At 37.4% G+C, this 14,731-nt stretch overlaps 1 long non-coding RNA gene across 1 annotated transcript in view; it reads right to left on the bottom strand.

Moving 5' to 3' along the window:
• Window positions 1-4,771: 4,771 nt before the first annotated feature.
• LOC141378822 (uncharacterized) overlaps window positions 4,772-14,731 on the bottom strand; it is a 61,787-nt gene continuing 51,827 nt past the window's right edge. Inside the window, exons 5-6 of the long non-coding RNA XR_012394307.1 lie at window positions 6,689-6,722; window positions 4,772-6,575 (exon numbers count right to left, since the gene is read on the bottom strand). This is a non-coding gene — a long non-coding RNA (uncharacterized lncRNA). The remainder of the gene's footprint in view (window positions 6,576-6,688; window positions 6,723-14,731) is intronic.

Here is a 14,731-nt window from a genome sequence, read left to right as displayed (position 1 = left end):
CATTACCCACAGTCAGCTGCCAAAACAGCAGTAATAAGAGATGCAGGGAGAGAGAGAAAAAGAGAGAGAGAAAGAGAAGGAGAGAGAGAAAAGCAGCAAACATGCCCTCTCTCCTAAACTCTCTATCAATACACTATGCCACACAAACACAGGCAAAATCACAACCATGATCAACCTATTCATTTCTGTGACCTCATGACTTGTGGTGCATTCGCTCTATGCTATCCGAACCCTGTTCAGGCAAGTGTGAGTGCTCTGAATCGGGCCCAGGCATGGTTCAGTTGGCCGGCTCTGGCTTGGTTGGAAGAGGTGTGCCAGAGTGCGGTTCGGTTGTGTTTTGGCAAGGCAGTGTGTAGTGTGAATGCAAAGCACGCCTGAGCCCGAAACTGAAGACGCAACTTCAAGGGACTGTTTCATATGGATTTACTAATCATTCTTACTTTTCAATGAACGTGAACTGTCATAGTTTATTTAAGATGCAAACACCTCGCTGCACGTCAGCTACACCTTCAGCAAACCTCCTTATACATGCAGCACTAGGACTTTTATGATAATTTATGAGCGTCAAAAGTTGTGGATCTGTTCTGCAAAATATTTGACTGCATGTCGCTGCATCCCAAACGACTAGAAATAATACAAAAACAACATAGCTAAAAGCTATGTCCCCTGTGCTGAGCGAGAGCGCTTCTCTTCCTGTTAAACTGAACAGTCGCATCATCAATGACATAAGCGTGCTCTGGTTCGGAAGGGAAAATGCAGTGTGAGTGCAGGCTTAGGAGGAGAGAGGAGAGGACACAATTGCGCTTCAGCACAGTTTAAGGCAACTGTACCTAGTGTGAGTGCGCCCTTAATCAATAACGCAATATGCATGTGTCAGTTAGGGTAAGGTGAAAAGAAAAGGTGTTTGTGAGAGAAAAAGCAAACATGGACGATAGTCATGTCACTATAAGGCAATTACTATTTCATTATTATTAATTTCCTCACAGTGCTTGGCCATGGCCCCATTAATATCTCTGTTAAGAATTTTTAATAAGGTTAGGCAAACCATTGAATAAATTTATGTGTCGTCAATTATTAGCGACATGAAGCTGCATGTACAGTTTATATCCGCTTGTTAAGTGTGACGTCACACGAAGCGGCTTCGGAGTCCAAGCGCTCTATCAGACTGTACATTTTTATAAATTGTTAAAATATTAGATATCTGTGATCCAACAAGTCCAATGTAAACTTGTATAAACTTGCCTTACCTTGCATGTAACCCACCGGTCCTACTGCACCCAACCCGTGCTGAGCTGGGATCGAATTGGCGATTCTTTGTATGGGAGTCGGTTGCTCTAACAAGGAGGCTAAATACCATGTACTCTAATGTCTGTCGCTAGAGCACTTTTTGAGGTCAGAGGAGTGAGGTTTACCTGCATAGCACTTCACTAGCTGGCCTCCGTTACACTCACCTCCCTAAACGTGACTCTCATTCTGGACAAGCCCCCATGTGTAACCCACCAGTCCTACTGCACCCAACTCGCTCTGAGCTGGGATCGAACAACCAGTTTTCCAGGTGCACCTATATCTCAATATTTCAGAATGACATGAGCGCACCACGAGTACGAGAACTAAACAATTAACTTTAGAATTAGTATGGAATGCACGTTTCAATAATAACGGTAAACAAATGACCTAAGACAAACACAGAGCCCCCAAACACTGCGGTGGTTTTTCATTTTCTCCATAAATAAAAAAATAGAAAAAAATAGAAAACAGTTGAAGGTCACTTAGCAACAACGAACGCAAAAGCACATTTAAAATAGTGAAGAAAGCGATGCGCCTCATGCTTTCCACATGCCTTCAGACATGATATGTAAATGGCCCCTTATGAAGCATAGCACAGTTTGATAGAATTTAATATTTTGCTTTTATACCAATATGTATATGAACTTAGGAATACATTTAGAATTAGGAATACAATACAATTTACGCAATTAGGAATACAATACAATTTACGCACACATATTTAAGTAGCTTGAAAATGTAAACACTAACTCTATTATTTATGTCATTTGCAAGGCATGGGATGAAAACTACACTGCGGTTTGGAAAAGTCAAGGTGTTAAAAATGTTCTGTTATAAGATATGTGTAAAAAAAAATTTAATTTTGTTTTTAGGACAACAGTATCTCCATCAGAAAAGATATCTAAACATGTTGTTTTTAATTGTAAAGTAATCTGTTTTTGAAACTAATAAAGACAGCAGAAGTCAATGATTCATTTGAATTATTAAGCCTGACATGTTTACGGTTCCAAAATACTTTGTATGTTTCTCAAAATAAAATGTATTCGCTGCATTTAAAATTGCCTACTACTCAGTAGGTATTGCATTTGAATATAAATTTACCACTCGACCGATAGAAAGGTACGTTCTACACAGTATGAATGTGAGTAGTATTAATGGAGCTTGGATGTACTACGGATGCCATTTTGTCATCACCACATGACATACCCACTTCCATCCCATTCATGAATTCCTTTTGCGGTGCATCATGGTATAGCGTAGTGTCCATCGGATGTGCACTTCAGAATCTCACCGGAAGCAGTAGGTCATCCACTTCTCATTTACTGTTTTTCCAATTCTATGAATTCGGACATACTACTCGGCATTCTGGTTTTAGTGTACAACATATATAGTATAGAAGTATGCGATTTCGGACACAGTCATAGTGTTCAAAGCGGAAAAAAGTTCTTGTTTTTTACCCAGACATTAAAAAAGAACATATTTAGAGCAGTAATCACAATACCATGAATACCATGATAAATAATAATATTTATCCAAGGTTATCATACCATGAGAAACTTACACCAGCCCATGCTTATTTGCAATACTTAATAGGAGATGGTGGTATTTGGCACAGCTTATTTTTTTTATTCTTTGGTGGGTGGAAATATCTTTAAAGAATCACTAGTAATGTAGTGGAAATAATGCAGGCTGATATAACACACACACAAACATACACACACTCGCACACAACATTGTGACTGGCTGTGTTAAGCCTAAACTAACCAGCAAGCAAATGTGTCACTATTATTTTGATTTACTCAGTCACAGCGATTCGGTATAAACTCAATGTAACAAGCATAAGACTGATTTATTGCTCTCTTACATTTCACGCATGGGTCCACTAACACCCCTGCACTGCAGATTGATGCGAGATATTTGGGTCACTTAATTATAGCCAGACCTTTTTTAAGTCCTAAAACAGAGGCGACAGCGTGTTAAAATGCCAAGCAGCCATCCCTGCTGGAAAAGCCAGCTTAGGATGGTGTTTTGGAACATGGCAGCTGGTTTCTAGGTGGTCTAAGCAGGTCTTTAGTTAGTCCAAGCCCATCAACCAATAAATCGCTAAAGCTACTGCAGATATTTTCCATCCATGCTAATGCTAAGGCTACGCAGCTCTGTGTCTTCCACACAAACAGTGAGGAATATTGTGTGTGTTTAAGGTGAAAGTGAAATTGGGTTTGGGTCATTGCAACATATCTCGCAACGCCACAGGTAAAGATATTTCAGGATTGTTATTATATTCCAGAGGCCTAACTCCAATATTAACACCTACTCCAGCTCACTGCCTGGCTCTCAGCCCTCATGCACACACACATATATAGCCCCACTTGTTTGTATATGCACATTAAACTCATAGACAAGATACACACAGCCTCCTTCAATCCCCACACAACTGCACTGTAATTCTTTCGGCAAGCGACAGGACAACTGGAAGCTCAGGGCGCAATATTTTACAGCTCCCTTTTATTGCATCTCCTCCCCTGCCAGTCTTACCCCCGTCAGCAATAAAACACTCCATAATAAAAGCCCCTCTCCCTTAGCGCCTGCCACACCACCGCCGCAGATAATCCTGCCGGATCACGGCACTCTGCCCGCACATAGCTGCCAGTGCTGTCACATGGCTAACCCGACGTCTCTTTCCGCTGGGTTATTATAATGTTCCTTCTTTTATTGCAGCGAGCGTCAATTGAAAAGAGCAGCGCCGCCCTGGAAATCTAGCCGTACAAGCCGTTAACACGAGCCAGGCCCCAAATGGGCCCTGGGAGTTATTCATCATCGGCTCTCACAGACAAAGGCACGATTTACCTTCATATTTCTGAACAAAGGCGATATGCACTCAATAAAGGGAATATTACAGCGTTGCAGTGAAGGAGATAAAACTATGCCCATACAAAGAAAAGCAGGGATGTGAATAGACGGCGAAACCAAGCCAAAAAAACTACTTAATTAACCATGCCAAACCAAGACATTGTGCATACTGGACATAAACTCAAGTCTTCCACCTAAGCACCACAGCCTAATGTATTTATTATGTGCTATATTGTAAAAATAAAAGTACATCAATTAAATCAAATAAAAGTTGATTGTAGTTTGTCATTTATAAGAATTTTCTTTTTTTTTTCACGTTATTATTATCAGCTTAAGAACTTGCAAGTGAGCTCTTTCTAAAAAATGTTTAGATGGCCTTGTAAAAAACAACAGTGCACAGGGTGGATTCTGCTCTTCTTCTTGGCTTTGTGGCTGTTCATCAAGACGACGACAAGGTTTATTTAAGCTCGGGTTGATCATGGCTTGTTATTAAAAGTATATATTATTACAATGTAATGTCTCGGCTGTGCATTTTAAAAATGGCACTGGTGGTGTATCTCTGTAAACCAATAGCGTTCAGCTGCTCATCTTGCTTTGCCTTTTGGTACCCTTTTGTTGTGCTAGGTGCCCTTTCGAAAGGGTACCCAAAAAGTGGTATGGAAACGGCCATAAAAGCATACTGAATCGTACCCTACCTTACCACTTAGTGGAAACGCAATAGTATCTGGATGCAGCCTTTATGATGCAAGCTGAGCGATCACTCAGCGATGCAATGTCAGACATACTGTCAGGCACTCAATGGAGTGAGTGACATCACTGTGACGGGTAGGGTTAGGGGTGGGGTTAGGTAAGCGCATTAAAAAGCATTGAATGCAGCTCAGATTGCACTGCACCAAGTCTGCAGCCAGACCCCTTTCCATTAATGACCAACCCAGATAATATAATTATTAGCGTGTTTAGTAGTATAAAACAATAAATAATTACAAGAAGAGAGCTCTTTTAACATTGAAAATAGTTCAGAGATATCAAGGAATTTGCATAATTATAAACGTTAACGAAACGTTATGCAAAACAAAACAAAAGTCTTTCAAATATGCATAATTATAAACGTTAACAAAACATTATGTAAAAGAAAAATGTTGCGCAAAACAAAACTCTTTCGAAAATGCATAAATAAACGTTAACAAAATGTTATGCAATACAAAACAAAGTCTTTTGAGTATGCATAATTAATTATGTGTCCAATTATTTCAAAAATAATATAAATTGAATATATATATATTCTCAAAACTATAATCTCTAACATGTTCAAAATCAGTTTTACAACTGCTGCCAGTGTATTTAGATTTACTTTCATATTTGATAAATAAAACATTCTACATGAAAAGTACATTTTCACTTATAAAAATGTGACAGGGCCAGACCTTTAAGCTTTTTGTCCTCAAAAAATCAAAAACAAGCATCCAATCCAATGACAGAACGCATCCTTGACCACTATCAGCTTCTCCTCCATCACCGTTGTTAATGATAACAACTTAAACTAGCTATTTCTGTAGTTTTTTTCTTCTCAAAACAGTTTTTAGCATAACAAAGCTATTAAAGCTGAATGTTCAGTAGGGCTGAGCACAAGGACAATGACAGGGTTTGTACATTTGTAAAGTGTTTTTAATAAAGAAAAAAGTTTGAGAACTAAATGAATGACATAATCTTTTACAGAACAGCTCACAGAAGTCAACCATCAGTCTGTTTTAGAAATTTTGGGGATGAAATACTTTTTATTCACTGTATTTATGTTTTTATTTCAGGGACAGGTAATGCACATTTCTGGTAGAATGTGCCAAATAATCTGGATGATACGACACGAATCTCACCTCAAATGTTCTTATCTTGTAATTATCATAAACATATGCTTCGTAAAATAAATATAATAATTTTGATAAAGGAGTTTGAAATTTATAATGTAAAGCAAAACATACAATAATAATTATGTTTAGCACAGGCCATACTTAAGTCATAAATTGAAAAACACATAAACATAAAAAGAGTATTGAGTTATCCACTGGTGAATAAGTCTTCCACCTTGTGACCACATTGTAAAATTAGGTGGATTTTGCACATCTGTATCAGCAAATTCAATGCATAGCATATACTTTGTAATAAAAAAGTGAAGCCTGCATTTCCTTTAATGCATTTGGAATGCAATCCAGACTGTGCAGCAGTTAAAAAGACCTTCACAACCATTCCTGTTTTAGCTAAGCACATGCTTGTATCAGAGCACTGCAGGCACCTTGCTCTTGTTAGAAGTGAAGCACTGCTGGCTGTGAAGCCTGCCTGCACTAAATTAGTTCTCCTTTGGAAAAGAGGCCAATGTCTGAACCAACCGCTGAGCACAGCACAGCCATGCCAAACTCCACTGCTGCAGCCGCATCAAATGCCCTCTGTAAGCAATTAAACACACGTTTAGATTTGCAGGCACAAAACTAAATCACAATAAAGTTGGATGCCAGCTTTTTCATATTGACAATTATGGCATCAAACCACTGTTTCTTACCATTTAAAATGTACCCAGGAGACACAATGTATACCTACAAAACAAAGCAAAACAAAACAAAATAAATAAAATAAAATAAAATAAAAGCATCATTATGAGCATTATTATGGACATTTTCATTTTAACTAACGTGGTTCAAGCGATGGATCTGCGACAGAGAAACTACAGGTTTTGGGAAACTACATAGTTCTTTTCCCAAACGATGCATCGTACTATGATAATTCAGCCACGAGCTTTGTCGTTGTTTGGGAAACGGACCCGTGACTGCATGTAAATAGTATATGCATGTGGATTGTAGCTTTACCAAACATCTGCAAACAATAGTAGAACACATGCAATACATTAATTTAAGCAGGTGTTCTCAATTAAAATAAGCCCAAATAAAATACAACACAACACATATTGATATAACCATCACAGAGAGGTCACACACGTGACTTTGCTAAAGCTATAGGACACTGCAGTGATGATAATGCATCTTTTTCCTCAACGCAATTTGTAAGCATCAAGACAGTTCAACAGAGACACAGTGAAAGGGGTTTAGGGGTGTAAGAGATGAGAAGTAAAGACTAATCAGGGACTGTTTTACAATAGAAGCATGCTTGGATCGGATTGATTACTCAGATATTTTGAGAGCAGTGAATTGCATTCTAATTTACTCATATAAAAAAAAGTCCCATGATAGAATTAAAAAATTAGGGAAAAATTGTGTGAGACTGATAACGGCTGCTAGAAGACAGTACAATGTAATGTGCCATTAGAAACACCATTATTTATTTATTTTTGCAATTTGATGTACATATATAAAATACAAAACTTTAAAAATGTACATGTTTGTAAAAATCTAAATATTACAAACTTTAGAGGATTTAAACGTCCAACAACAGGCTGATCTGCATGCAAGGTCAAAAAATACTTTCATTGTGTTATAATATGCATTTATTTTTACCTATTTATCCAAATGACCTTCATATGATTTGTTCAGCGATTCATTTGTTCCCAAACCCCTCCTTTGTGTGAAGCTAATCTGCTGTGATCAGTCTGATGACCCAGTATGTTGTGATTGGTCGACTGGGTTCAGTGCGAGACAGAGAAAAACGCCCACCACGGAAGTAGCACATAGTATATGTGTAAGCCCAATGCTGGAATACAATGAAGCAATGCAGTTAAACACCAGCATATTACTCTACTCTTAAACCTAACCCCAAGTAAAAACAACGACACACATTCAGTATTAATCCACACAGTGGCAAAAGTTGAACTATTTTGAAAATTGATCGCATGTGTAGGAACAGCTGCTGGTGGCCACAGCAAAGGCAAACTGCAGAGGATCATGAGCTCAGAAACGCATTTAAATTGGTAAAGCAAGAATCACGCATCATGTTTTCAACATAGTTTTGCATGCAATGTGTGAATAGCCCATACAGATTTAACCTGAGAGATACAGTACAAGCACTGATCTATAACAGGTAAGTGATTACAACAGGGGTGTCCAAACTATGGCCCGCGGACCATCTGCAGCTCGCAATCAGTTTTGTGGCGGCCTGCGAGGCTTTTTATAAATATTAATAGAATCTGGCCCGCTATACAAAAATGAACGTAATTCAATAAAAACCACCGGGTGTCGCTATTACATGCCTTCAACTAGTCAGCACTTCTTGTTATGATGTAAAACTAACCGACCAAACTGAAGGAAACATAATTGATAATCACATTTTGGCGAGCCATGGCGCACCAAGAAAAAGAAAAATCAACAGTCAGTGCAGGAAGTTTCAGTCACGTTGGGGCAAAGAATATTTCTTCACAGAGGTCAGTGGGAAATGTTTCTGTTTAATTTGCCAGGAATCAGTTGCTGTAATGAAGGAATATAATATTAAAAGACATTATGAAACAAAGCATCAGGCCTTCAGCTCTTACAATGGTGCCAAACGAGATCAAAAAGTAAAACAATTAGCAGCTGCCCTATCAGCTCAACAACAGCAGTTTTTTCTGTGCAAGAAAATTCTACACTGCACTGCAAAAAATGCTTTTTTTATTTATATATTTTTGTCTTGTTTCAAGTACAAATATCTAAAAAATCTTAAATAAAGGAGAATTTTCTAATTTGTTTTGAGAAATAATATGCCAATATTAAGTGAGTTTTTCCTTAAAACAAGCAAATTAATCTGCCAATGGGGTAAGCAAAATAATCTTGTTTTTCCTTTTGACATAAGATTATTTTGCTTACCCCATTGGCAGATTAATTTGCTTGTTTTAAGGAAAAACTATATATATATATATATATATATATATATATATATATATATATATATATATATATATATATATATATATGCGTGTCTGTGTGATATATGTAAAATTTGGCCTGGGACAACATTTTTTTTTTTGCATCTGGCCCTCGGCCCAAAAAGTTTGGACACCCCTGGATTACAAGCTGCGCAGGGCGATTACAACTTTCAACACACAATTAAACACATATTTTGCAAACTACAAAAAAACGAGGAAACAATTTTAAATACACCTTCATGTCATGATCCGGAGGAAGCAATACTTGGTCCATATGTACGTAGTGCTGTTATACACATTCAAAAAATGACTTATGCAGCTTGTTCAAACTACTTAATTAAAATAATATAAAAACAACACAATTCTTAAGGTTGTTATAGGAACAACTTAATTGTTTTATGTTCAATCAACTTAAATTTGTAAAAACGATTAAGTAAACTTAATCGATTTGTGTTGGGACATGAAAAAATTGTGTGGAACACAGCAATTTTTACAGTGCACTATATAGAAGGTCTTTTAAAACACATAATAGGGGCTCTTTAATATGCTGATGACCGTTGAAATGCATTTTCATCCTCTTGTAAAAAAGATCTATTACTTTACTTTTGTATACTATGCAGGCCTTTCCCAGAAAAACACTGTAAAAGTACAGGGTTCCACACAATACCTTCATGCTGTCCCAACACAAATCACTTGATTTAACTTCCTTGTTTTTAAAAATTTAAGGGGATTGAACATAAAACAATGATGTTTTCCTCAATACCCCCCCCCCCCTCTCCACACTCATTTTTAAATAAGTAGTTGAAACAAGACGCAAAACAATTTTTTTTTTAGTAAAGGGCTCACAACCAACCAATCAGTTCTCTGAGTATACTCCATTTGCATGCATGCCCCCCTTTATTTCTAACCCCTTCTGTAATAGACATGTTCAGTAATAATAATTCCTTTGGTGTTTCACAGGAAGCTTTTTTAATCTACAGTTCATCTCCAAAATAAAAAATAAATAAACAAAAACCATCATGAGCAGGATGTTGCTATTTTCATAGTCCACACCCTGATCATTGTTGTCATGAATCCAAAAAAGCTCCAGCATGTTTGTAAGTCATGATGACGTGGTGTTTGAGAAGCTTTATTGTGCTCTCTGTTGTTCCCTCCATCTGGCTGTGTTTCCTGTCGGAGGGCTCTTTCAGGATGTGCTCTCTGGATCTGCTTACACTTCTCTGGGATGTCTGTAAGGCACTTCTGGGTGTAATGCAAAGCTCAAAGAGGCTTCTGCTTTTCCCATTATATGTTTGCTGGAGAGTCTGTTGACAGTCATTATCCACACACCCCTCTGCAGCACGAGAGCTTTCCAGAACACGCTAATTGTCTGTTTAGGTTAACATTTTGCTCTTGCTGTTGTTTTTATCTAGCGAGGTGTGTAATGAAAGACTCCAACAATGTTAGTGGAGTATACTAGACAAAAATGCCATTTCGGATAATCTATTTCAAAATTGTATGTTTAAATGGAATATTTTAACTCAGGCTCATTCTAAGTTTTTGTTTTCACGAATCCGGCAGGGACTGCGGTGTACTCTTTTGCAGATCTCAAATTTTTCTCACTAGTGCCACATGTTTGTGTTTTACCTGCTTTCTGGAACTGTTCTTCACCGGACTCGAACATCTTTGTCCCACTCAACTCTGCTCTGCGTCTCAAGTTTGCTGACGTATGTGTCAAGCTACCGGACAACATGGTAACAGTGGAAAAAACCGTCCATACGAAGGTAAACGATCAGTGGGTAAGCGAGAAAAGGAATGGCATCATACTGCCCTGTAGCGTTCATTTTAAAGATGAAATGCAGCCATACATTGTTCTGGCTACATAATTCACGATCTCCAGAAATGTATACAGGGCTACGTTTTCAGAATGAGCCTGTGTTGGAATATAAGTTTAATTTTTGCAATTATTTGTGAATGTATTTTTTGTACATCATTTCCTTTAAGTAGGGAGGCTCATTTTGGTTAAGTTTGCCAACCGACATTCATTAACTGAATATTAACGGTGAACTGGTCAGATTAATATTAAATTAATATTTCATTGAAAAAAAAAATTGACATGCCTATTTTGTGTCTGATTTTAAATATTGCATTATAAAATGCTGATTTATTTTAACATGTGAACAACAGCATCCACAACATCAGAACAACAGAACATCTTCACACACCTGGAGCATTTCCAACAGCATAGAAAAACAGGATAAACTAAACTTAAAAACTAAAATAAATAGTGCTGCCGTAGATATTTTTCACTTAAATGACACGTTTAGATTACAAAACGAGAAAAAAGACTGAATACTTTTTAAGAACTGGAATATGCTGTTTGCCCAATCATATGTTTTTTTTCCCATCAAATGAAAATAGCAGGCTAGCTCAAATCGATCGCTCCACAGAAAATATGCATTTGATCAATGGAAACCCAGCCTCTGCTTTCATTTGATTGAAGAATGAAAAAGACGCGACTGATGTAATATGCGTTCGCTGTGATCGGCCCTTTATGCAGCCAAACTTTAAAAACATATGCAATCTTTTTTTTTTTTTATCATTTAACTGTTATCGTTAATCGGTTATTATGAGCATCCCTACTTTTAAGTGAAGTAAAAATGAAGTTTTAGTTTTATAAAATATAACAAATGAGAAATTATTTTCAATGTTAAAAACTGCTTTTGTGCTGCTTAATACAGCATGTCAGAAGAAACTGATACTTGTTTCATTCATAAATATTTATTGCAAATAGCTGAATTAATTTCTTAAAACCTTTTGTGGCCTTAAAATGCCTTTTATGGTTATCCGAGCATATTCAATAAGACATTTAATTTAATTACATTTAATTAAGCATGTCATTGCTGGATTTTTTATTTTTTTTGTTATTTTTTAATGTACTAATGTATCTCCATCAGATGTTTCAAAAGCAATCCAACAATGTTCAAAATTTCTATAAGTTTTGAATACTTATTATTATTATTATTATTATCATTATCTGCAATATGCAGTCATGTTATAAAACATATACGTTAAAACAATGAAAAATCTAATGTGGAAGGGAAAAATAAAGTTTGTCTATTAGCAGTGGGACATAAATAACAGTGTTACTTTCGTCCCCACAGAAACTCTGTCCATTTAATCCGGATTTACTTTTAAACAGAAATTGCAAACTCAAGAATGTGTTATTGCACTAAATAAACCGTTACTGTTACAGTGATGCATGAACACAACTTGTAATAAGGAAAAATGAATCGCTACAATAAGTGGTAACACTTTCTTTTGATGGTCCGTTTGAGTATTAGTAGACAATCTGCTTAATATCTGTTGATACTGCTCCTTCAACAGACTTAACTTTAACTTCAAGAGATTTAACTGACTAAAAAAGCATTGCAAGTACATGTCAACTTACACTAACCCAAAACCCTAACCCCAGCCTAACAGTCTACTTATAATCCAATGAAACTTAGATGAACATAGATGCAATGTAACAAAAGGACCATCAAAATAAAATGTGACCCAATAAGTTACTTTTTGCACTTAAAAACTGAAATTCTGACCTAACCACAGGATACGGCCCTGAAATCAGGTGATATCTGGCAGCTCCATCAAGGGTTGCATGCAGAATGTGCTGTTATAGCTTGGAAAGCAAATGTCAGGCCTTCAAGAAAATCGCTTTGTTACTTTCATCCCTGCTCTCCACTACTTTACAATTTAAAATCACGCTATAAAGTAGATGCCAAAACAACCCAGACAGCATATCCTATTAAACAGCTCCATCACCAGACACAATTCATTTGACAGACCTGACGAAACTCTGGATCACAAGGTTTCCTTTTCTTAATGAATGCACAGGAGGGCTGAGGGCTGACATTTGTCAATTACAGGCCAGGAGTTGTTTTTCCTGCGCTGTCTCTCAGATTAGTCCCACATGCCTGCACTCCGGGTCTCTATTGAATCAGTTGTCTTTAATGGCAACGGGGGGAAATTGAAGGGCTCTGTGTGTGATTTGTCCCATCGTCGGGGAGCAGATGGTGAATATCAGTGTCAGGCTTTGAGTGGCGAGTGGCTCAGGAAACAGGAAATGGCACGACCGAGGGCCAGATCTAAGGCAGCGTGAAAGTGCTATTCGTCACACATTTCCATGGCAGCGTCGCTCATTAGCATTACCTGGATATGCATAATAGGGGTTGATGGGCGAACAGGGAACGGGGGACATTAGTGCGTCATTGGGACAAACCAAGTGATAGGATGAGAGGATGTTGTGTCAATGTAGACAAAAGTAGCATTCGTTTTAAATGTTTAAATGCCTTTCTAATGTAGAGAAATCACACAATATACACTTGTAAGTGTTTGTTTTGTCATTCTTTATCAATCTGTGTCTGTAGACTTCAACTACAATAAGGCATGTTTTCTCAAATAGATTTTTTTCCTGTGCCTTAAAGCTAGGGCTGGGCGATTAATCGAAAGGTAATCAAAAATAACATTCAGAACCTATAATCATTAAAATTTTTCCAGGACAATTTTTCAAAAACATTCCCTACCTCAAGTCAAGTGAGCCCAATCTGTTAAAGAGGATTTATACTTCTGCATCAAACGCATGGGTATGGTTCAGTGGTCACATAACCACGCATCTCTCAAAAAAATGTAACTTCATGTCGCACGTTTGCACTACCTCAACAATGATTGCGCCAGAGATGCCTTGAGTCGACATATTTTCCATTACATTAAAATTATTATTTACATTAAAATATTTGTTTACAGAAGATGTAAGAAATGCACAGTTTAAAATATTCTTTACAGCAGGGGTGTCAAGACTTAGTCCTGGTGGGCCGGTGTCCTGCAAAGTTTAGTTCCAACCCCAATCAGACACACCTGGGCTACCCAATCAAGCTCTTACTAGGCATTCTAGAAACATCCGTGCAGGTGTGTTGAAGCAAGTTGGAGCTAAAATCTGCAGGACACCGGCCCTCCAGGACTGAGTTTGGACACCTTTGATTTACTGGATATACAAGAGTAATTTTATTTAGAAGACATGCTGCTTATTTTCCACTTTTAATATTAAAAATATTGACAATTATTTATTTTGTTATTTGAACTTTTTTACAAAAAAAAAAAACTGTTTTAGGCAATCTGGGTTTTAATTTCAGTTGTTCAATGTTCAATGGCAGTGGCGCAGTAGGTAGTGCTGTCGCCTCACAGCAAGAAGGTCGCTGGGTCGCTGGTTCGAACCTCGGCTCAGTTGGTGTTTCTGTATGGAGATTGCATGTTCTCCCTGCCTTTGGGTGGGTTTCCTTCGGGTGCTCCGGTTTCCCTCACAGTCCAAAGACATGCGGTACAGGTGAATTGGGTAAGCTAAATTGTCCCTAGTGTATGAGTGTGTGTGTGGATGTTTCCCAGAGATGGGTTGCGGCTGGAAGGGCATCCGCTGCGTAAAAACTTGCTGGATAAGTTGGCGGTTCATTCCGCTGTGGCGACCCCGGATTAATAAAGGGACTAAGCCGACAAGAAAATGAATGAATAATAATGATAATAATAATAATAATGCATTTTATTTAAAGGCCCCTTTCATGACACTCAAGGTCACCGTACAGGACAGCTAGAATAATCAGTTAAAATAATACAAAAATAATAGCAATAGCAAAAACAAAACAATACAAACTTTAAAAATGCAGTCAGGTTAAAGTGAATAAGCTGTTCTAAACAGACGTGCTTTGATTTTGGATTTAAATTGTGAAA

Source organism: Danio rerio, chromosome 18, assembly GCF_049306965.1.
Source record: "Danio rerio strain Tuebingen ecotype United States chromosome 18, GRCz12tu, whole genome shotgun sequence".
NCBI lineage: Eukaryota > Metazoa > Chordata > Actinopteri > Cypriniformes > Danionidae > Danio > Danio rerio.
The sequence above is the reverse complement of the archived record's forward strand: the minus strand, read 5'-3'. Positions and strand labels throughout refer to the sequence as shown.